This window comes from Microtus oregoni, unplaced genomic scaffold (genome assembly GCF_018167655.1).
Source record: "Microtus oregoni isolate MIOR12 unplaced genomic scaffold, Mior012 000068F_ref0000429, whole genome shotgun sequence".
NCBI classification, from domain to species: domain Eukaryota; kingdom Metazoa; phylum Chordata; class Mammalia; order Rodentia; family Cricetidae; genus Microtus; species Microtus oregoni.
In genome coordinates, this window is record NW_024543975.1 from 4,206,274 (window position 1) to 4,231,749 (window position 25,476).

The window sequence follows — 25,476 nt, forward strand, 5'->3', positions numbered from 1 at the left end:
GGTCAACTGGACACAAATGGTGTCTGAATTGAACATCTGTTGTTAAAGGGAGATATTGAATCAGTTGCCTTATCTATGCTTTGATTGGAAAAGGAAATGTTGACTTCTTTCAGTATTCAAATATCAACTTTATCATTGGTACAGCTACATGGGTAAATATACATAAGGCTCAATTTCATTTTTTTACTATTCCAATTTTACTATGCAAAAATTAATCTCTAGGGTATGAATCATAGTTACAGAGCCAATAAATCTCATGGATAAAGAAGGTGTGCCTCAACCTTTCAAGAATCAGAGCAGAAGATCAGTGCTGCCCAAACTTTTGAACCAACATGGAGAAGATTTTCAGACCTACCCCTTACTGAGGAGTTATTGGCATTTGATAGCTGCTGAAGAGAGAGAGTCACTCTATGTAGCCACCCTAAACCCATATGGCCACCACTAATTGCATCAGCATTTTCCTAAGCTAATGCATTTTCTAGTTGTATTATATTTACTGCTATATGCACAGACAATTTTGACTCATAACCCTCTTCAAAGAAACTCCCTTTTGCAAAAGCTTCAGACTTCTACTAAGATCCACAACTAGTAAAAATTCAAGAATAAGCCAGTTGTGTTAGCACATACCAGTAGGATTTACTGTAGAAGACAGAGGCAAGTGAATCATGAATTCAAGGGTAGCCTGAGTTAAACATTTAAAAAAATCAGGAATAAGTGATGATTGAAGAGTGCCAGCTGATACATCTCTAACACAGTTTCTATAATAAAGGCTTAGAGAAAAGTCACAGGAGAGAAGAATTGTACAGTATACCCCCTGTTACTTCCCCTAGACACAAAAACAATATTAACCCATGTAATATCAGTAAAAAGTATAAGTTGTGAGGTAGCAATAATTATTAATTAAGAAGTTATGAATTTAGATAAAATATGACCATGGAGGAAATTGATAGAAAGAAAAACTTTAGTGTTTGTGTATGAAGCTCTTAAATTTTTGGAGGGGAGAATGGGATGGGGAGGAGAACATGAGGTAACAAGATGGTCAAGATGGAGAAAGGACAGAGAGGGAAAGCAAGGAAAAAGATATTGTGATGACAGAGCCATTATTGAGTTAGTAAGAAACATGGCACTAAGGAAATTCAGAGAAATCCCTAAGGATGACCTAATTAAGACCCTAAGCAGTAGTAATGGCCTGAACTAGCCTTCCCCTCTTTTCAGATTAATGACTACCTTGATTGTCATCATAGAACCTTCATCCACTAACTGATGGAAGCAGATGCAGAGATCCACAGCTAAGCACTGGGCCAAACTCCCTGAGTCTAGTCAAAGAGAGGAAGGAATGGTAGATAATATGAACAAATAGGTCATGACCATGATAGGGACAGGGACAAAAACAACTGTCCTGAGCTAGTGGGAGGCCACTGACTCTAGACTGACAGTGAAGGAACCTGCATTGGACCAAACTAGACCCTCTGAATGTTGAGGACAGTTATGTGGTTTGGGTAGTCTGTGGGTCCACTGGCAGTGGGACCAAAATTTATTCCTAGTGCATAAACTGTCTTTTTGGAGTCCATTCTCTGTACCTTACTCAGTCTAGATATGGGGAAAGTATTGGTCCTACCTCAAAGTGATGTGCTCGACTTTGTTGATACCCACGTCTTCTTCCATACTATGAGTTTGAGTGATTAGTGCCTTGATCTGTATAGTATAAAACATTAGGTAGCTCCAATGCTAGTATTAATGTGGAAGTTTGTAAAAGGAAGCCACTAGTTAGTTCCCGGCTGCTCAGCCCCGAAATAATCAAACAGAAACTGTATTAATTAAATCACTTCTTGGCCCATTAGCTCTAGCTAAATCTTGTACATTAATTTAACCCATTTCTGTTAATCTGTGTATCACCAAGTAGCAGTAGCTTGGCAGCTAAAATTCCAGTGTCTGTCTCTAGCAGGGCAACATGGCTTCTCTCTGACTTTGCCTTCTTTCTCCCAGAATTCAATTTAGTTGTCTCTGCCTAGCTCTGTTCCCTTATAGCTCTGCTATAGGCCCAAAGCAGATCCTTTATTAACTAATGATATTCACAACATACAGAGGAAAATTCCACATCAGTAGAGGCTTCTTTAAAAAGTCACAGTTCCTCTTGCATGCTTAACACCTATGTGTTTGTAATAGCCTGAACTCCAATCCTTTTGCTATGGACTTGTTCAGGTGGTAGAGCATGCTCCCTTTTCCCGGATTGGACAACATAGCACTAGAGATCCCATTCTTTAACATGCGTGATGATGTCATGACTGCTCAGCTTTTAGCAGACATTATTACTTCAAGTTTTGGGTTGTCTCTGTGACTTATGAAAACTAATTCCCACATGCGACATCATGTATTGTTTTCTTTTCCTAACCAGCTACAGAGAAACAAAGTAAGAATGTGCCTCTTTGGGAAAATCTACATCTTCTACAAGGAGATTTTTTTTTTCTGATCTGAAAGTCAGGATCATTTTCTCATCAAATATAGCATACCTTACCAACGATGACATTGTAGCTAGCCTATAAGTTAATGGGTCTCTATTATTCTTGTGCAAACCATAAATTTGTTTGTCTTAGTTTTCTTTGAGAAAGGATAAAAATCTCTTTTATAGTACTAAAATGATCCCCTGGTATCAAATCCTAAATTATAACGACAGCGAGCAGTTTCAAATGCTTTATGTGCGAATAATATGATAAACACTTGACATAGATTATCTCATTTAATCCTCACAGAATCCAAATGAAGTGTTTACGGTCATTATCTCTATTTGCTGAAGAGGATACTGAGTCTCAAAGAGAATTAATAATTCGTCCAAGATCATCTAAAGCTGAGTAATCAAGACTGAATGCCATGCACACACAAAGGCCAGTCTGGACCAGCCTATTTTTGAGAGGATAACCCACAGGGACAGAAGTAGCAGGTGAGTGTATCTCTCAATATTAATTTATCTGGATATCTAAACATCATTCAAGAGGCGACCAAGAACTAAGCTACAAACTTATCTCATTGAGAGGATCATTGGCCTTCTGCAAAGATCAGGGGTTGAGTCCAAACTTTGTGGTTGCATTTCTGAGATGTAAGCAAATGGGTTACCTTTTTATTTATAACTAATTCCCTGCTGTAAGAAGAGATTTGTGTCCTTTTTGTTGCTGTTTTTGTTGTTTTCGGTATTGTGGTGCCAGAGATTCTTGCTCTTGTGCTTTTGTATGCCCCATGAACATCTCAGAATGCTTGACGTAAAATACGCAGCTCTGTAGACATTTTCCACAACCTCCTGAGATTGAGTCTCCAAATAATTTGGCACTCAAGAGTAGGATAAATGTCTTTCAAAAAGGCAAGTCTGTTGGGTTTCCAAATCCACAAATAACAGTGTCTTTCACTTAACAAATCACTGGTGGAACTGTGATTGAAATATTGTGATCTAGAACCTTCAGCTGTATGGTTTTTGCAATACAAAATTGTTTGGAAATGGTGTGTTCACGTCAGTAACATCACAATAATTAATGGATTTTCTGTTGTGTGTTTCAGTCTTGTGTTTTTAGTTAACAATTTGCAGTCCTCTGGTATTATAACACTGTGCTCCAACAGAAAGTAAAATTTAACTTTGTTTTGGAATTCTAAGTCAATGTGTTGTTGACTAGGAGACTGGTGAGCCTATTAAATGGAATAAAAGTGAGAGCTGGGGGGAGATCAAATCTAGTATGACCCAAAAGAAATGAATGGAAATTCAGAATTAGTGACTTCTCTTGTGTATGTCAATATCTTTGGGAACTTTTCATTGTGCCAGAAAGATCACCATGCTATTGGTATGGTTCGTTACCTTGAACTTTATTTGTAAATACTATAAACATAATGTCATTCTTTCCAAACCTCCCAATTGAAATTAATATATTCATGTACTTTATAAATATAAAATGTCTCAAACTAATTCAAAATCATTTATAATTTAACAGTAGGAGTATCTTTACAAGTTAATAGAGGTTGATGTGTCATAGAAATGATTTTTTTTTACCCTCCTGGAAAGATTAAGCTACTTGCTCAAAGAATAGCTGTTATTGCAAAATCAGCTATGCTCACAAAACAGGATATTCTTCTAGTGTGAATATCATTAGAGTCTTTGAATTTTTTTTAAGATTGCAAGATGATTGGCATGTTTATTTATATCATACTTTTATGTTTTAATTTAGATAAGTATAATAAGCTATTATATTTCATGTTTTACCTCAATAAATCTTATAATTCTTAGTGTAAAATAGCAGCAGTTCCCAAAAGAATATTGTTCAATATAGTTTTGTGATTTGTGATTACATCTTGTGCTGTAAATATTCTTCACTGTGTAGACAGGCTTATATGTATGTGTGGAGACTAGTAATTATTTGAAAAACATTTTGTTTAAACACAATTTTTATTGATTATTTATAAATTTTATATTTTTCACTTCAATTTCCCTCATTTTCCAGTCCTCCCTTATCTGCCCTTCACTCTTGTAGCATCTGCCACAAAGAAAACTTAAAAAGAAATAATGACAATGAAATAAAAATAAGAAATAAAAATAAAAATGCAAATAAGAATATTAATTTTAAAACAAACAGTCAAGAAAAACCAAACAGACAATAAAAAGGAAACAAACAACTAAAAAACCCACTTTGTTCCTCCTTTCCCACCTCCTCAGCACCTCTTCCTTCATTTTAGTGGTAATGGTACCTGAAGCGTATGACGCCATGTATCCATCGTCCAAACACCTTTACTTGCAAATATCCATTGTCCAACATGTTACTAGTCAGGTTCAAGGTCTCTGACTTTGAACTGCTCTTTAGAAAGTATGCACTGTGCTGCCAATAACCCAGAGGGCAGCCAGAGACATGGAGCAAGTTAATTGGTAAGAAACAGAGAAAATCCTTTTTATTATAGATCTTCTTTGCAAAAAAATATTTTATGTTAAGAGCATGAATGCTTATTTGCTACTTGGATGCCCTTGATAAAATTACTTCATCTCCTGCTCTGTTTTTGTTGTTTTCAGAAGGACAACAAAAACATCAATGACCTCATGAGTCAGTAAAGCTGCGCATACAAAACATGAGGAACTGTGTCTAGCATAAAGAAAGCACCCAGAAGACATTATCACAGTTGTTTTTATTTCCTAATGCATAAAGTTTCCCATTATTCAGGCAATGTATGCCAGTCAGAAATGGTCTCAACCTTGATTGGCTTTTAATATTTGTTGATCCTTAAGGAAGTCTTTAAGACTCTCTAGTTATCTCTTAATGGATATCAAGCTTGAACCAGACGATGTATTTAAGGCACCCCATGGCACCTTTTCTGTGCTATTGAGATTGGATTTTCTTATCACTCCCTCCAATCCTCCTTGATATGCTCACAATTTCTGAATATATTTTGATTCTTTTGGGATGTTTTAAAAAACTCAAACAATCTAGAGCTTGGCAAGTGGAGTACATATGCGAACAATCACTGAACTACACCTCTGAGACCCCAGCTGACTTAGTATCTGCATGTACACTGAACAGAATTAGGCAAACACCCCCTACCAGTCCCATAAAAAAATCTGTACTTTTACATGGCTGGGATAAGGCTAACACACACACACACATATATATGTGTGTGTGTGTGTGTGTGTGTGTGTGTGTGTGTGTGTGTGTGTGTTTTCTAATAGGGCAGAAGTTAACTTGGCCAATAAATAGAAATTCCTTTAGTCAATGGGAGGCTCAACAGCCCTAATCATAGCTATACCTATATGTACAAGAACATACCCACATTTCAAGAAAGCATAGGAGTTGATGGACTGTTTCTTGAAAGTAGTCTTTCTATTTTGGCTTTGGTTAACTTTTTCTGGTGCTCTATCTTTCCTTCTGGCCCCTTTTCCTTTTGACTTTTTTTCCAATGACCAATCCTCTGACTTTCTTGAGAGAACATGAAAACACTGGCTGTGCAGATACCAGGTGCCTCTTCTTCTTCATAAATGGCATGTAGTAACTCTCCTTTTCTCATTCCTGAAGGTGAGGAACTTTGCAATCTTTGCGGAAATGCATAATATCTGCACCTTAAGTTCATATGGAAAGGAATATGAACAATGCTACTTAAATGCTACTGAATAACTTAATTGACATGCTTTAGTTTAAAAATACAAACAAAACCAAAATACTGAATCAAATTATTAAGCATGTTTTTAAAATTTGAGGTGGCTTTTAGCTCTAATAAAATGGCAAACACAACAGAGGATGCATTGTTGTAGTTTAAACTTTCACAATTCAACATCTTTATGAGTAAAAATTAAAAGATTATCCTTAGAGGATAAAGAAATATGAGCTTAATTTAAAGAATATATTTAGAAAAGCCCATTTATATATTACATGGAAATTAATAAATCTCATATTAAAACCTGTGTATTAAGTCAGAACATTGCCAGACTCAACAAATATCACAAGATCATGCTGTGCAGGGGGTGAGTTTAAGAGTTCCAAAATCTCAGGCCCTTTCTGTGTTCAGCACATCCTGGTAAGCCAAGGGGAGCTAGGAGCATAAAATTCATCCTCTTTTCCTAGGAGAAAGATGGCTAAGCAACAGGAAGCTTATTCTTTTAGTACATTCTTGAATTAAGTAAATTGAGTTCAGTGCTAAAAGCAGCATGCTATAATGTATTCATTCTTCATTGGATATTTACTAAATACTTCCTAGTTCTTTTCTGTGAGATATAGGTTGGATAATAAATGAAGTAAAGTCTGTTCTCTGTCCATGTGGAAGCCATACCCACTTGCAGAAAAGAGTCACCCAAATAGCTGAGTAAAACTCTATGCAGTATGCTGAGATTCATGGCAGTACAGAGAAAGGCAGGTTCAAGTTTACTTAGAAAGAATCACAGAAAAAATACACATATAAAAGAAAAAAATGATTAACTAAATTTTGTAAGTTAAGTGGATTTCACCAGGAATATAATATGTTTTAATATTATTTTCCAGATGAGGTAATTTTCTATCAGAGTGTTATTATTATCTACATACTAACTTATTCTATGCACATAACAAAATGTATTAACTGTTTCTCTTTTTGACCTTTAGGATGATTCTTGCTCTTAGAAAAAAGCAACAAAATTTCTATGTCTGTTCATATAGTGCATGTGACTGATTCTATTCCTAAACCACAACCCTATATGTAAGGTTCCTCAATCAATGGACCACCATATTTATAAACATTACTAAATAATACTACTTTCTATTTGGAAAATCATGGGTCACAAATCTAAATATTTCTTTTGTTGTTTGACCTTGGGCAAGTTGCTTAAGTGTCAATACTCCATATGTTAAATTGAAGTAGAAAGAAGCTTTTATTTTAAATTTTTGAGATTATAATAGAGTTACATCATTTCCCATTTCTATTTCCTCCCTTCAAACTTTCCCATATACCTCACCTTGCTCTTTTCAAATACTTGAGTTTTTTTCTTTAATTGTTATATATATATATATTGCTGATTTATATCTACATATATAAATAATCTATATATTTGCATGTGCATATATTCATATTCATATATTTATAAATGAAAACTTTTTAAAGTGTGAGGACAATAATACAATAAAATTATTCTTCAATAATTAGAACATAATACTGATTCATATATTATTGGACATAGATCTACGGTAAGTGCTAAACCCTTGCATCATAACCCATGTGTACTAAATTTGTTAATTTAATGTCTTAATGACTTTCTAACAAGGATTAAGCAAGGCTTAGAAAGGATAGTTGGGAGGATTTTATCTTACATTCACTATGTGCCTTAAATCTCATTCTTAACAACTGCTCCCATAACTAACTTTATGTAAGCTACCCAATAGTCTATACTCAGAAACTATGCTTGCAATGATGACATACTGCAGTACTAAGTGAGGAGACAGAAAGGGGTATGATATTTTTATTCTGAAACTTAATACCCTTGCTAATCTGTAAGACCTTTGCTCAGATATATGAAAATGAGGATATGGTTGTATGTTCATTCTTTGTTCAAAAAGTGAGTCATTTAAAGTGCTGGGTAGACAGAATACATATTCAAGCTATTATTATGCTTTAAAACCAACATGGATTCCTTTTCTGAAGGAAAAGGGATACAGCGCAAAACAAATACTTCCCCCACAATTGTCTATGTGCTTTACTTTCCGTATTATATTAATGTGGGACATTGACTTGAAGGACTTGGATTTATTTTTGAACTCCTGTCAGCACTCCATAATTAACATTGCCCAGAAGAGAAATGCTATTTTGCCTTCCGCATCATCAACATAACTGTCAGCAAATAAGAAAATTGTCTTTGCCATCACTGCTGTTAAGGCACAAAGCAGCAAAGAACAGCTGGACTGCTGCACACTGGGCTGTGAGCAGGACTGTCATTTAGTGCAACACATTCAGTTTCTACCCACCTATTTATGCTTTAAGAATGTGTCTTGAAATACCACTTCAATTCCAATCTATATTTAGATTCCTAATTTGATACATTTGCTGATCTCAATATTGTTTATCTCAATCATCTCCACAAAATAAAATTGAATAGTTAATGCTGACTCACTTGCGGCTACTCCACTTATCTACATTTGCTATGCTGCTTTGTTTTGTTGTTGTTGTTCTATAGTCCATATGATGATTCATAGCTTTCTGTCCTAGAATTTTGTTGAAATTTATAATAGCAATAGGTAATAATCCTTTTTGAAAGGTGATAGTAAAAGATAAATCTTTCTTTAGTAAATGAGTAATAATAAAGTACAGCCTCTTACTCTTTAATGGCTAAAAACTTGTGTGGCCTTTATATTCACAATGTATCCAAATTCCATAGTATAAATAAAATAATGTAAGGTAATTTTCTGACAAAAGGTGATATATTAAAATTTTTAAATGCATATATGACAGGATATTGAGATGAAAGAAGCACTTTAAAATCATTGTGACATTTTTTTTAAAAAAAAATGGTAACAATTCATTTCAATTTTAGCCCTAGGATTTTGCTGTTCCTCCTCCAAACTGAAAATACATATAATAGTTTTACAATGATTTTTACAGTAATTTAGTCATAGTACCTAGAGGTGAAAATAACTCAAATGTCATCTGATTAATGAATGAACAAAATGTTAAATATTCATATACATGAAATCACTAAGAAATTGAAAAAAACAGTGAATCACAATGCTGTAACATAGACTATTAAATCACTGTGTTATGTGAAGGAAAATAGACACAAAATGCTACATAGCTTATTTAAGAACATTATAATAAAATCAAATAAAATTTCTATTAAGTGGCAATAATAAGCAAATCCATAGAAACAGAAGGTAGATTTATGACAGATGTTCTCAACAGAACCAAGCTAACTAGACACTTGAGATGTTTCAGACAATAGAGGTGCTTGCTGTGGAGCCTGGCTACCTGAGTGCAACCCCTGGGACCTACATAGTAAAAGGAAAGAACTGCCTCCTGCAAGTTGTCTTCTGCCCTCCACAGGCATCACTGCGTGCCTAACAAACAAGTAAATAAATGTATTAAAAAGAAAACTACGCTTATACCTGACAGAAAAGGAACGCTAAGAAACATAAGGTGTCGGGGCTGACTTTGTTTTTTTAATATAACTTTAAAAAACAACCTTGATGACTAACAAAAAAAAAATGTGAATTCATGGTTCCAGGACTTGGAACAAGGAAGGTGGAAATGATATCATTCACAAGTTAGTAATGAAATGTTCTAAAATCAATTATTGGTGATCATTATACAAGTTCGTGATGATATTAAAAGCCGCTAAATTATTCTCTTTGATAAGATGGCATTTTAGATAGGCAAATTATATTTCAATAAGTTATCATAGAAATATATATGTATATATATATATACATACATACTATTGTAAAACAATATGAAATAGAAACAAAGAGTAAACACAGAAGGAATTTAGGAATATAATTGCTCATCTTCAACTTTTCATCTTACACATACCTGATCAATATTTATATTGTGATATCTTCAGATTCTCTTTCAAATAATTACAATTTGTTTAAGCATGCTTTCTAAGCACAAGTAGATGTTCACACCTTACTGCTTTAAAACTAATTGTTATGTGTTGTTAATAAGAAACAAGGAGAGGTGTTTGTGGTCAAAGATACACCCATGGTTAGCATTTTGGGACATAGAAGTAGTCAGGAACTAGATAGATAAAATAGGAAGGCTGAAGATACTAACGATGGTGTTCCTATCATCTGGAGCACTAATGATATTAACCCTTTATAAAAAATAGACCAATGCCAACAAACAAACAAGTAGCCAAGCAAGCAAGCAAGCAAACAGTGCTGTTGCACACACCTGTGATCCCAACACTTGGGAGGCTGAGGCAAACAAATCTCTGATTTCAAGGCCAGTCTGGTTTACAGAGTAAGTTTCAAGACATCGAGGGCAATATGTAGAAACCTTGTCTCAATAAAAAAAATTTAAAAAGGTATAAATAAAAGAAGAATAAAACAATGTTTATGTTCACTATTTTTCTTAATCAAGGTTAAGTGAGCGCCGGGCGGTGGTGGCGCAAGCCTTTAATCCCAGCACTCAGGAGGCAGAGGCAGGCGGATCTCTGTGAGTTCGAGAACAGCCTGGTCTACAAGAGCTCCAAAACCAGGACAGGCTCCAAAACCACAGAGAAACCGTGTCTCGAAAAACCAAAAATAAAATAATAAAAAAAAAAGGTTAAGTGAGTGTGTCTCAATTCTTTTCCCACTGGAAACAGATTTTAATGTTTTACCTACCCATTTTTGGCAGGTAGATCACTTGAGGAATTTCAGAACGCCAATTCTGATGCCTAACATGTAGAATAAAAACAAAAACAAGCATGTCTAAAAGCTTTATGTGTCGTTTTCCTAATGGAAGATTTAGTACACTTAAGAACATTTTAATGAGTTCAAATCAGATTTACGGCAGAATGAACAAATGAGAATAAGAAACAGAGGTCAAAATGTGTTTTCTGACTTCTTTGCTGTATCAGTTAGATCTTTGGGGAAAGAACTTAATTCAAGTTGATGTGTGATTGCTTCAGTTTTGAGAGAATGTAATTCAGACTACGTCCGGTTTCATTAAGACTGCTGCGGGAGCACTGGAGTAATTCAAAGAGAAGAGAGATGTGAAGGGCACTAAGTGTATTTGCCAGAGCTTATGTTTATCCTGTGGTTTACTTTTAGACCATGCATTGATCTATTAACTGATGTCTGTTATAATTCAATGTTTTGTAACTTTGTGTAACGTTACTACTTGACTATTACAATCACTTCAGATTTGGAGCCCTGGACCATTTGTTGCCTGTGACACATCTAAGATGTGGTAGCAAAGACTCAAGGAATAGAATTAGATGTAGAGTTACATGACCAGTTGCTTTGTGATAGACTCTAAAACTAAATTAAAATGAGTGGGATAACACCCTCGCTGTCAGTTTGTATTTTATCAGCCTTACAACTGTTTATGAAAGAAAGAGGCTTTTGTGAGAACTAATGTCTGTCTTCTCGCATAACTTTACATAAAATAAACACTATCTTTGGACTTGCTGTGTTACCATACTATTTTATGAATCAATTACCTCACACGCCATAATAATACTATTACAAATCTTTATGCTATTTGCGTAATAATATATGGAAAATGAGGTTCCGATTTTAATAGAGGTTGAATTTTCAGTAACAAAAAAACAAAGGCAACAATTATAAATTGAAATAATAAAGTCATAATGATTCATGAAATTTTGAAGTGTTGTAGTTCAAGTCAAAAAGTTCCAGAATGTTAACACTTTTAATTCTTCAGAAATCATAGAAGATATATGTATTTATTTATTTTCATTTCAGTGCAATGCAAATTCTAATTGGTGTTAACAATAAAAACTGGAGTCACATATTAGGGGTGAAAAGTTGACAGAACAGAGAACCAGAGCATCCAGCCACTAGTTCTTACCTCTACAAAATTCTCAGACCAAATGGGGCAACCTGTCTCTACAAGTCCTCAGACTGAATGCAATTTACTCATGTCTCTTCCTACTTTATATTCCTCTCTCTGCCTAGCCATATCTCTTCCTAGCTCCACCTTCCTAGTTCTGGAATTAAAGGCATGTGACTCCCAAGTACTGGGATTAAAGATCTGAGCTATCACCGCCTGGCTCGGGTCCTCTTTTAGACTGGACCAATATAGAGTAGCTCAGGGTGACTCTGAACTCACAGAAATCCAGAGCTTCTGCATCCCAGTTCATGGGATTAAAAGTGTGTGCCACCACTGCTTGGCCTCGATGGCTAACTCATGGCTTAACTCCACACTGTGATCTTAAGGCAAGCTCTATTTATTATAGCACACACACACAAATATCACCACATTTTATATATGAAGAAACTGAAAGTCCTATGTCATAAGCCTAGCCCTTCATAGGACATGGTTTCAGAACTCAACATACCCATTATAAAGCATATCCTTGATGCTAGCTATATGCCAGCTGTTGGGGATGTATTGAGCTCCATCTTTGATATGAAAGTGAGTCATTTCTTCCTGAAGTTCTTGATCCATTTTCTAGTGCGGCAGTCCTTCTCAAATTTTCTCTTACTTATATTTATTTTTAAGGAGATTACAGATCACCGGTAATGCTCAATATCAAAAGTGATAGTGATTTTAAACAAACCTTGTGTAGAAGAAGACTATGTATTCCTTATAGTCACTTGTATTCGGAAAAGTAATACATTTACCCTGTCTACCTGACCTCCTGGAAAACATCCCGATCTCACAGAAAGTAAAAAAAAAGATAAAGATTAGTTCATTTGATAGTATCTGGATGTTATAGACTCTGTAGGTAAATTGGAGTGAACAGAAGGACTCCAGGACACTTTTTAACTTGCAACAGGATTGTTCATGAGAGCTTTTCATGATCTTTATCAGAATATCTGCTGTAGTCCTTTGACAAAGAGCTGTGTTCTGTCTTTCAACAATATACATATGAGAAACAGTGAATTTTTAAGCTTTTTCTCATTTGTGTTGGAATTTTCTTCTGTTTTTAGCCTAGTTTGCTGAAGGGCAGCAGTAATTCTTGATCCTTCAGGTTCTTAGGCTGTCGGGTAATGCTCTTGTAGACTGTAAAGATTTGTCACTGGTATTAGTTTAACAAAGCATTGATTGGCTAGTAACCAGGCAAAAAGAATAGACAGGGTGACCAGACTAAGAGAATTCTGGGAAGAGGAAAGGCAGAGAGTCAGTCTCCAGTCAGATACATAGGAGGTAATATGAAAATGCCTTACTGAGAAAAAGTACTAAGCCATGTGGCTAAATATAGACAATTTAAGTTATAGACAAATTATAAGTCAATTTTAGTTGTAACAGCTAGTTAGTAATAAGCCTGGGTGAATAGGCCTAACAGTTTATAATTAATATAAGCTTCTGTGTAATTTTTGGTACTGAATGGCTGAGGGACCAGGCGGGACAGAAACTTCCATCTATATTCTTACACATTTAGATGTTAGACATTTTCACCAGCCCATTGATCTCACAATAGATAGCACATTGCCTTTGTTAAGGCCATAACAAAATGTCATTAACTGTGTGGTTCAGGCAACAGAATTGAAAATATATATTCGTATAATTAATGAACTTGGATATCAAGGAAAAGGAAAGAACATGACAAAGTAGAAAGGCAGAGAGACAGAGAAAAACACAGAGAAAGAATATTATTATCTTCCATTTTAATGGAAATATTATTTTATGTAACTAAAATCGCCTCTTTTCCATTTTCATACTTAATTTTCCCTCCTATTAATCCTTTCTCCAAGATGAGTCATGTTAGGATTTAAACATTTAACCCATGCATTTCCAGGACACAGTTCCATCCATTATAGTCTAAGAGTGGTCAGGATTCATGCCCTTATAACACACAAGATACACTCACTCCACTGAGCCAGATTTCAAACATCTTATTTCCATCATATATTTTACTCAACAGTCAGCTTGTGATGTATAAAAATGAAGTGGAAAAAGATGTGTACTGATGCAAACTTTCTACTCAGCTGTGAGCAAGTAAAACCTGAAATTTTATGCAAGGTTTGGAGAAGTGTTATTTAAACAGTCATATTCTAAAGGACTAGAAAAAGAAAATATCAATGTCAAAATTCCCAAGGAAGTTAAAAAATCCATCAAGGTAATTTCATTTGATTTCAAAGATTGAGAGTAATCCTCTCTGCCGGGCTGCTGTGCTCGGCTGTCCTAGGATAATGGAAACATTGCCTTTGATTTAGAGTTCTTCAGTTCTCAGAAATGGTCCTAATCCCTCACTCCATGGGTGCCCATCCTCACAGTCTTAGGAACTTCCTGAGCTGTTGGTCAAGGACTCCCTAACTTACTGACAACAATGGTGTAGTACTAGTCACTGAATCTTAGAAGGAAGGTTTGCTCACAGACTGTAGGAAAAGCAACTGCCAAAAAGGCCTCCAAATTGTCTCTCTGGTCAGTAATTCTTTTTCCTAAAAGAGGTCTCACATTCTTGGGAAGAAACCTTAGTTCCCAAATTCCTTAGTTCCCAAATTCTGACACCTGGCCTTCATTCTGTCTGGTTGCTTTTGTCCCACTTAGTTCCAGTTGGCGGTGTCTGCTAGAACAATCTCATTTTTATTCCTGGCTTTAGTTAAAATGTCTGGTAAGCCCTGTTCATTATCCCTTTAAAGAATGAATTATGGATAGTCGAATCACACTTTTGATATTCAATCCAGAAAGTGTTTTTTTTTTCAGTTTTTTCCCTATGTGATATGGCAGAGAGTTTTCCAAATCTCAGAGTATGTATTTGTTATTGTTATTGTTTTGCCTAGCAGTTCCTCTGATGTCATTCCCACCCCTCACATTTTACTAAAAGTACTAATAAGAAAGCAGAATATGACTTCTACACTATGTATTTTTCATAATGAAAATACATCATTATAAGACATACAAAATACATTGTATGTCTTATAAGGTTCTTTTTTGAAATGCTAGATAATAATTCAGTCATATGCTTACAAGCATGTTGTATAATTTGACTTCTTTGTAGTGTGTAATAGCTTAGTCCTCATTTTTCTCTGATACGTCACAAGCAGATCTCTTTTGTTTTTGAAACAGGGTCTGGTTTATACCCCACTAGCCTCCAGAGATGTAGAACAGGACTGCCCTTGAGTTTCTAGTCTCTCTGCTTCCGACTCTTCAGTACTAGATTTATACAGCTGTGCCCCTATGCCCAGATGGTATAGTGACAGAGATAGAAAGCAGCTTCACATATGCTGGACAAGCACTCCATCAAATGAACTACAAACACAGTACAAGATACACCTTTAACAGCATCATTTCTCCCAACGTTCTAGCAACAATGAGAGGTGCATTTTGAACGGTGACTGCTACTTTTTCTAACCTTCTCTCTTCCCCTTGATAATATGTTCTATTGTCTTAGTCAGGTTTTTCTATTGCTGTGATCATATGCCATGACAAAACACAACTTGGGGGACAGGGCTTGTTGCGTCTTACATTTTCAGGAACTATTCCATCACTGAGGAAAAAAAAGCAAGGTAGGAACTGAAGCATGATAGGAATCTGAAGGCAGGAACTAATGGAGAAGTCATGGAGAAATGCTGCTTACTGGCTTTCTTTCTAGGTGGCTTCTCCAATCTGCTTTCTTACACCTCCCAGGACCACCAGTCCTGGGATGTCACTGTCTACAGTAAGCTGGGCCCTCCCTACCAACTATCAATAAAGAAAAAGCTCCATGGACTTGCTAGCAGAAAAGCTCCCTTTTCCAAGTGACTCTGGCTTGTATCAAGTTGACATGGTATTAGTCAACACACCTACCAAGAACTTTCCAAAATTTTCTCTTATGTTCATATTTCCATAGTGTATTCAAGACAATTCTTCCAGTTTCTACTCTTAACAATTGCTCATCTTCAAAGATATCTCTAGATTAACAAATAATTGTTATAGCAAGATCTTATCTCACAGAATCAAAATTTATTACAGTTTTCTTAAGTTACCCAAGCAAAGCTCTTCAGACTCAGTGACTTGAGCAGATCCTTACCTCTACACAGCTCTGGGGGCTGATTGTCTAGTTCCGAGGCACTAAAAGAGTTAAGTTTATTTGAGGACTTTCTTCTTGGTTTATAGATGGCTGCTTTTTTGCTGTGTTTTTACATGTTCTTTCCTTGGATGAGAACAGATGAGATAAAGAGATTAGACAGACAATGGAGAAATGGCTAGATTTTAGATGCATAAATGTTTCTAGTAATCTGATGTTTCCTCATCTTATGACACATGGGTCCAGTTGGTGAGCTCTTCCCCCAAGTTTAGTTCTTCTGCTCTCAGAACTCTTTAGTCGCCTCTAGTTCTTTGTGTAGGGTTGAGGCCTGGTAGGATTTTTGCCCTTCGTTTGGACATTGTCTATTGGTGTTTTCCAAAGTCAAATGATCAACACTGAAAACATACAGCCAAGTGGCATTATACAAACTGAGCATATTACATCTGAGAATACAAATGAACATACAGATACATATATGCATGTAATAACAATTAGAAAAATAAAAGAGGCCGTGAATGTGAAAGAGAACAAGGAAGAGTATAGGGAAAGTTTTGGAGGAAAGAAAGGGAAGAGAATGATGTTGTGATTATATTACAATCTCAAATTTTTTTTTTAAAATTAAGAAAATTATGACCTAACACCAAAAGTCCTATTGGAGTAGAGCCCTGATCTTTTAACTCATTTGATCTTCCTATCCCTTATAAAGGCCTTGACTTCAAATACAGTCACAACAAAGGTTGTGGCTTCAGCATGTGAATATGTTGGAAGTTCACAATTTATTTGATATTGTATAAAATTATGTTGGTTGGCTGAGAGCATTTATTTTCTATCCCTTACACCATAATAATTCACAGGAAGACTAGGAAAGAGGGCCTTTTCAAATGAATAGTTTCTCGACTCTTTGCACAACAATTAAATTGGAATCTTCCAGGCAGAGCCAAGGTACTTTGAATTTTATAGAACACCAGGTGTGATTATAAATTTTCATGTAGGATTGAAGACCACAAGTTTAAATTTGTAAGGGTTCAGTAACTCAATCATAATGCACAAAATGTTTTTAATCCTTATAGAAAAAGCAAATGAAGAATTAGTACAGGTAGGAAAACATACTTCATATTATACTTTATTTCAATCTATATTTTAGAAGCATAAAACATTTTTAACAACAGAAGGATGTAAGTTTAAAACAATAGATAAAGTCCTGAATTCTGAGAGTTAGGACATGAATTCTGATTAAGTTAGTAGCATTCCAAAGACAATTATAGATCACATTAATGTTCTTTCTTTTGGAGAGTGAGAAAGCTTCACATAGTCTCTCTTGTTTAAATAATTAAATAATTTAGAATGTGGTAGGTAGTCACCAATCTGATTACAGTAGATCTCATTTCAGGCACCCATTCCACTATTGCTAGGAGTCTTAGCTGGGATTATCCTTGTGGATGACTGGGGGTTTCCCTGATGTCAGATTTTTTGCTAATCCCAAAATGTTCCCCCTTATCAAGATGTCTCTTTAATTACTCTCCCCCTCCAGTCAGTCTCCAACATGCTCCCTCTAGTTTCCATCCTTCCATCCTTCTCTCTGCCAACCACAGTTTATCTAAGAGATCTCTTCTATTTCCCCTTCCAAGGGAAATCTATGCATTCCTCTTTGGTCCTCATTATCTAACCTCTCTGGGGCTGTGGACTGTAAATTGTTTATTCTATACTTTACTCCTTATATCCACTTATGAGTGAGTACATATCATGTTTGTCTTTCAATATCTAGGTTACTTCACTCAGAATGATTTTTTCTAGTTCCATTCATTTGCCTGCAATTTTCATGAAGTCCTTGTTTTTCACAGATGAGTAATGCTCCATTGTGTAAATGCACCACATTTTCCTCATCTATTCTTTGGTTGAGGGGCATCTAGTTTGGTTCCAAGTTCTGGATATCATGAATAATGCTGCTATGAATATAGTTGAGCAAGTGTTCTTGTGGTATGATTGAGCATCCTTTGCATATATACCCAAGATTGGTATTGTTGTATCTTGAGCTAGATTGTTTCCCAGTTTTCTGAGAAGCCACCAAATTGATTTCCAATGTGTCTGTACAAGAGACAGCTGTCCTGAGTTTGTGGAAGTTCATAGACTCTGGACCAACTGTTAGGGAGCCTCCATGGGACTGGACTAGGCCCTCTGCATGTGTGTGACAGCTGTATAGATTGGTCTGTTTGTTAGGTTCCTAACAATGATATCAGGACCTGTCTTTGGCACTTAGTTGGCCTTTGTGAACCTGTTCCCCATGCTGGATTTCCTTGCCCAGCCTTGACACAAGAAGAGGAACTCTGTCTTGCCTCAACTTATGTGCCATACTTTGTTCAAGCCCATGGAAGGCCTTCCCCTTTCTGAGTGGAGCAAGAGGAGGAGTGGAAGGGGAGCTGTAGATGAAAAAGAGTAGGGGTGACTTGGAGGAGAGAAGGGAGGGGGGGAAAGTATTAATTAAATACAAAAACAAAAATTCATATTAGGAAGTCTAAGTTGTCCACTTCAAATTAGTTTTTCTCTGTGACACTAATTTACTCTAGCTATGGACAAAGGGATTTGCAGCTCTGTCCTGGAAAAGCCTAAATTAGCTGAATTTTATTTACAAAACTGGAGAAGTCTCTAAAAGAGAAAAGGGCATCTGGAAGTGTTGGAAATTCTGGTACAAGTGTTTTAGGTCTCAGAGGATGCAGAGGAGATAGAGACTATCCCAGGGAAGCTGGGAGCAAGGGTAGAGCTATGGAAAATAATAGCTGGCCTTTGATCTTTCTGGAACCCGAAGAGATGAAGGAGGCCCTTTTGTTGTTGCTGCTGTTTTGTTGGTGGTGTTCCTTCATAATACTGGGCTTTCTGTTGTTGATTTGGAGACTCTACAGACCTAACTTGTTGAAACTTGTCAGAAGCTAGCCTCCACATGTGTTTTAAGTTGGGGCTGCCTGAGAAATTGTTGTGTCAGAAACAACAGTGAGTGCAGCTGGATGTATCCATCTGAGTCTTCTTTTATTGGTATTAGAAACAAGCCAGCCCAGTGCAATTGTTGATTTGGAGAACTAAGGCTAGCTAAAATATAAATCTTTTAGCCCCCTCTTTTTAAAGCTGATCTCGTCTTCTCCAAACTGTGTGGGAGGCTCTGTCTGTTGAATTGCATTTTGATGAATTTACCATAAAAAGCTGTTCTATGTTTTATATAAATCCTTCATTGGAGATCTGTAGAGGATATTGGTAGCTTTCCTCCTGCGTGTATATACTGTACAACTCCTCAGGGTAGACACAGCGGCCAGCTTTTAAATACTGCCTTTGACTTTCAGAATTTTTTTCTACTGGGTTCTCCTTAAATGACAATAACAGTAACATCTGCTTTATAGAATTGCTGTCATGAATGTTAGATTTGCTAGCACATAAGAAACAACATTGCTCAATTTACAGGTGGGGTCCCAAGAAGATAAGGATACCTGAAGCATGACATTTCCTTGCCAAACCCATTAAAAAGTCAATAGTTAATATGAGTGGGAGCTTATCTTGGTCTACACTGGCCAGGATTTGAGCCCTGACTATTATTAAGATAATATGTAAGTTTAGGCATCAATGATTAACAACTTTCTTAATTCATATTCGAAGTTAAGAAAATACAGTATCTCCTTTTTCTACTTGGCATAGCAGTTGAATAAAGTCACCGTTATCTCTCACCTTGAAGACTAGTGCCTTCCCAATTCATCTCATGGTTGCCATAGTCTGGATACACTACACATTGGAGTAGGAGATTTCTTTGCTTAACATTTGCATTGATTTTTGCAATATTAAATGTAAATGTCAATTAAAACGGAAGACTCTTCAGTCCTTTACAGTCCTTCTGCATCAAAGTCACACACCTTGGAAGAAATCACCTTTCCTTTATTTGCTCTGCTGCCATCACACATGCTTCCTCTATGTTCCTGAACATACTGAACCTTATCTCATTTTTTTGGAGCTTTGAATGTGTCTGGGACCTTTGTGTATGTTCACACTCAATAACCATTACCTAAATTCTAGAAACAACAGTTACTCTTCAAACTGTATGACTCTGTTCAAGGTCATAACTTGAGAAATGTCATTTCTTATCATCCTCTCTCAAGTGGACAGCTGTCCAGGCTGATTGCCAATCCCTCACACCTTCTGCATCTCTGATCAGGCTTCACAAACACCATGTCTATTTATATCTTTACTTACATCTTGTTTCTCTTCTCTGACATTTTAGGGGCTACGTATTACCTGAATTATTCATATTATAATCTATAGTGCATGACACACAGTAGGTGTTTAGTGACTATAATTAAAAAGAAACTGGCAGAAAGAGAGATGGGCTGTCATCACATAAAATGTTCTTAGCATACTTTTTGCATCACTAAAAGATGAAAGTAAAGACAGACAATTAAGCCCCGAGCACACATGTTTCAGTAACAAGTAAAGAATGCCCAGTTCAGCATGGAGTTTGGATTCTAAATGGAAAGAAAAATCACAATCTTCCTTCTGAAGCTCTGAATGTGAGAATGGCCACTTATGCAGAGGAGGAAAGGGTGTGGCTTTTCCGATCATGTTCCTGACTGCCAATTTTGGGTTTGTCAGTTGGATCAGTGTGTGGCTGATGGAGGCTGGATATAGGTAAGGATTCTGGCACCAAGTTGTTTCTGTCACAGTCATTCTATCTCTCTCGGTTTAAGTATTGATAACACAAAATGGAACCTAGTCTGTACCAATAACTTCACTTGTTTTGGCAGGCTGGTGAACCAGACTGGATTTATCATTATATCATTCTTCTTTCCTTCAAGAATGAAACAGATATGAGGGTAATCTTAATTCCTGGCAGTCTGCATCACAGCATATCTATTTCTAGAAGGCCTGGATCATACGTTCTTCCAAATCTGTTCTCTGAAACTCTTGTTTCACTGAAGTTGCTTTTTCTGCCTCCACCAGCTGGACACTCAAAAACACGATATGAAGAGGACCTATTTAGTTTTGTCATTCTATCCTCTGAAGAAAAAGGGACTGGGAGGCCTCATCCTGATTTAACAGTTGTGTGTGCCTCTTTGACTACATCGTGAGAATGGCATGCCTGGCAAATGTCTCCTTCCTGTCAGTGTGACATGAATGTCAGTGTCATGCTCCACATGACATCCTCCCACAGGCTGTCTTGAAGGACAGGCAGTTTCAACTGTGAATATTGGATTTACACATATATCCTCAGCCATACTGACACTCACACTTGGAAGTCTAACTTTGTAGCTGACACACTTCTAATAAATATTAACTCATTAAAGGTTGATATTCAATAAATGGGAAAGATGACACAAGAGAGGTTAACTCTGGCATCTGAAGTTACTCAATTATGTCTTTAGGCAACCTGGCTTACGATGCTCTATTGTGGGTCAATGTCATCTGCTTCCCCAGTGATCATCCTGTTGTGTTCTTTGGCTTCCTTTGTCTGGCCTGTGGGACAAAGAAATGTTTGCACTTATCAAAGTAAATACTACAGCTTTAATTTTTAATGCTAGTTATCTAAATCCAATTATCTTCAAATATAATTTTATGTACCCCTCTGTGCATCATACGGCTTATAATCATAATTCTATACCTGACTTTACCAAGTATTTGGAAGTTATGACCAAAGCAACATTTCCTCAGTTCCTGGGGTAAGATTTTCAAAAACTATAGGATTTATGTTCTACATTATGGTAGATTTTTGGTAATGGATAGTAAAATATATGTGATCCTTAGAATAAAATTTAAGTGTGCAGGGCCACCCATCTTCATTTCTGTTTAAATTCCATCTTCAAGAAAGTAAGCAAAATGCACAATGAAACCCTGAAAAGTGAAGTAAATTTACATCTTCTGTGAAGGAATAAAGTCCTCCATAATGACTACAGTCTGGGAAATAGAAAAGAAGAGCACAGTTTCAAAGCAAAATTTTGTCGTGATTAGGTATTATAGCCAATGATTCTTTGATACCTTACCAACTCTGCGTGAATGTGCATGTTTATGCATATATTTGTGCATATTCATATATACTGTGGGTTTCCTAGACAACCACTTTAATACTAAGTAGATCTTTCCTGATATGAGTGGAATTTTCACTTCTTTCTAAATATCCAGAGACCTTCCTGTAAAGACCATCAGGCCTGAAAGCATGGCATCATAGATCCAGAAATCTCAGCTGCATGATTAGCAACTCGCTGAACCTCAATTGCTTTCTCCATAAAATGGGAATTTTAGAAGCTCAGTTTTAAAGCCCAATTGAGGACTACAAAGATATAGCAACGGGATTAATTACACAGAGAACATAAATTTCTCTAAGGTGCATAGGTAAACTTGGGAGAGAGCAATTGAATTCATGTTTTAAGTAACTGATGGAGCTAGAACTAATGTTATATGAATAAAAATTTAGAGTTGGAAAGTCAAACCATTCCTGCAATTGCTTTATATTTTATTGTACTAGACAGAAAAGTTTGAGCCCGTATCAGCATAATCGTTTTGGGACAATATCACTTCTTCTCTAAACATTTTCCCCTTTCATCAGCCTATTTGTGAAACTGCTTGATCAGAAAAGAGACAGGGGAGGACTAAAGCATTAAAATAGTATTTACTCAAAAAAAAAAAACAACTATGTTTACTCAGGAAAGAGTTAATGTGTATCCATGGATAAAATGAAACAGAGGCACTAAAACTTGTGTTGACAGGGTCTTACAAAGACTAAGAGAAAGAGTATTAAAATGTGATTGTACTTACCAGGTGTGTGTGTGTTCATGTCTCCATGTACATGTGTGTATGCATTTGTGTGTGTGTGATGTGTGTATATGTGTAAATATGTATACATATATTTGTGTATGTGTGTCTTTGGGTAAATATTGTTAAATGTTGGGCAAAGTCTAAGCAATAATGAAAACCAGAAAAGCAGAAAGAACAAAAAGAAGGAAGGAAGGAAGGAAGGAAGGAAGGAAGGAAGGAAACTCTTCATAATACACAAGAGCTAAAGTAAAGAAGTCAAAGTGACCCGTTTTTGTATAAACACTTTTGAATAATTAACTTTTTTGTGAAATTTTGCCAGTGCTGGAATCTTTCAATGAGTACCATGTATAATCTCCTGAGATGCTTATCACACTTATTAAAGACGCAAAATTATTATTTAGAAGAGGAAGGGAAGGGCTTCAGATCTTTGAATTTGTAAATAGGCATCGAGATGTTAAGTGAGGGTGGGAGACATTCTTCACAGATTCTGAGGAAGAAACAATTTACACATGGGGGCTGTGGAAATGAGATTGGGTACCATCTTCAAAACTATGGAGTTAACACTTCCCTGTGAGGAGGTTTTCTGTGTAATTGATCTTTCCTGTGAAATTAATGAATTCCCTCCCACATAAGCAATTTGAGTCAACAAGGAAGAAAAAACAAACAAACAAAAGAAAACAACAAAATAAAGCCTTGGAGACACTTTGATTCATCAGGATCCCTAAGGGTTAATCCTCCAGTCGCCACTAGGTGTCACGTTGGGACTGGTTTTGAGAACTTGCTGGCTCTAACTGACTTGCTTCAAATGAGAACAGACAACTTATCTGTTCATTTCAACTAAGGTTCTGCTTCCTTAAATAGACAGTTTTACTCTGCATATGTCAAGTCTTTGGAATCTTTCCTTTTTGTCTCACAGGTGTTTACAAGCATTTAAACTTTTCACCCTACCATAAGCCTTACAGGAGGAGGTTTTGCGAAAGGAGAGGTGAAAATTAATGGGGCTTCTGGGGAGGATTTTATCTGTCAGTACTCCCCAAGATCTTCTTTATTCTCCATCATGGGGCACTTGAAGATTACACACAAGCTGACAACTATCTTGGCTTTGGCTGTATAATTTTCAATAGAGATGAAATTCAACAGAAGAACATTCTAAAGAGGCTATCAATGTACTTCATGCCATTTTTCTTTCCTGTGAGTTCCTTCTTGCTTTTCATAGTTAATGAATACTAATTAAAAAATAAAATGTACCTGGTTGGGATGTTTAACTTTGAACCAGCTCTCAGTTCCAAATATACTGTGTTTTGCATGGAGTCAGTTTCAGAGGGCAAAGCTTTGAACAGGGAGAAAGATAATTTACGACCTCGTAAACTAGATAAAGATGGAGATGACAGAAAGAGCTTGAAATTCAAATGAAGGCAGGTGGCCTCTGTTGTGGAAATAACTGCATGAGCATCTGTCATGGGTGAACCTCTCTCTGCTTCTAGGCATGTGAAGATGCTTAACAGCAGCTGTGGGTAAGAACCGAAAGCTTTGGATTTGCTTTGCTCTTTATAAAGGTTTTGGAGTTAATCTACCTGGAGGGAAGTAAAGCAGTGAGAAGAAATGGGGGAAAAACATATTATTTATACCAAAAATCTTTGCCTGAGATACACAAAATAGTAACTTGGTGTTCTGGTGTAATCTTACAAACATAAAATTCTAGAATCAGAATGCATAGTAAATAGTGTAATGAAAGCGGGACTTATTTCACTTTCTGGGCATTTTCTGAATGTTAACACACTTACACTAGGTAATTAATGTACTCTGAAATTCAGGTGGTGTGTTAATAAAAACATAACAATAAATGGGAACAAGATGACCAGTGGCCTACGTTCTGTGAGCCTTATATCCCAGTTAGGAAACAAGACACCAACGTGGAAATGGGATAAATCTATAGGGTATGAAGAGAATAGGGCAGACTGGAGGCTAAAGAATTCCGGGACACACTGCAGTTTTTTCACCCAAGCTTTTGTAGAAGGAAATAGGCAATGAAAATGAGCAAGACGGTGCAGGCTCATTATCTTTGTCATTTTGAGCATGTAGCAAAGGTTTGATTGATCCATCTTTAAAATGTGAATATCACTGAAGAGGGATGAAGGCCTAAATTTTATGAAATTCCTCTAGAAATCATAAGGTAAGAAGTAGCTTAGTAATTAAGGTTTGGGTTCTCAGACAGAGCCAATCACAAGCTTTTTGCTCTCATTTGCACAGAAGAGGAGCAATTCATGCACAACATCAGCACTTAGACCTCTTTTCAAAAGTTGCAGGAACGATTCCTTATAGGAGGGCTAGCATGGCTAGAATGCTATGGCTAAGGAGCAAGTTGTGTAGGAAGAAAGGTGTATAACAAAAGAATAGGAAAAATTATATTAAATCATTTGAGTGAATTATATCCTAGCATGGGCTGCAACCAAAGTAGTATGCTGAAAGAACACCCAAAATGTCTTCATTCTATCTACAATAAAATCTACCCTCATTATTGTAGCCTACAAGGTTCTGTCAGTCTTTGACTGTTAGTACTCTACTTTTGTACTATAAGAAGTTCACTCTTTTTAATTGCCTTG

At 36.2% G+C, this 25,476-nt stretch overlaps 1 protein-coding gene across 2 annotated transcripts in view; it reads left to right on the forward strand.

Moving 5' to 3' along the window:
* The window catches only part of Lrrc4c (leucine rich repeat containing 4C), a 1,344,378-nt gene that overhangs the window by 237,899 nt on the left and 1,081,003 nt on the right, over positions 1–25,476 (forward strand). For both annotated transcript variants that reach the window (XM_041641254.1, XM_041641256.1), the window contains exon 2: positions 2,751–2,938. The gene's annotated coding sequence lies outside the window, so the exon portion shown is untranslated. The remainder of the gene's footprint in view (positions 1–2,750; positions 2,939–25,476) is intronic.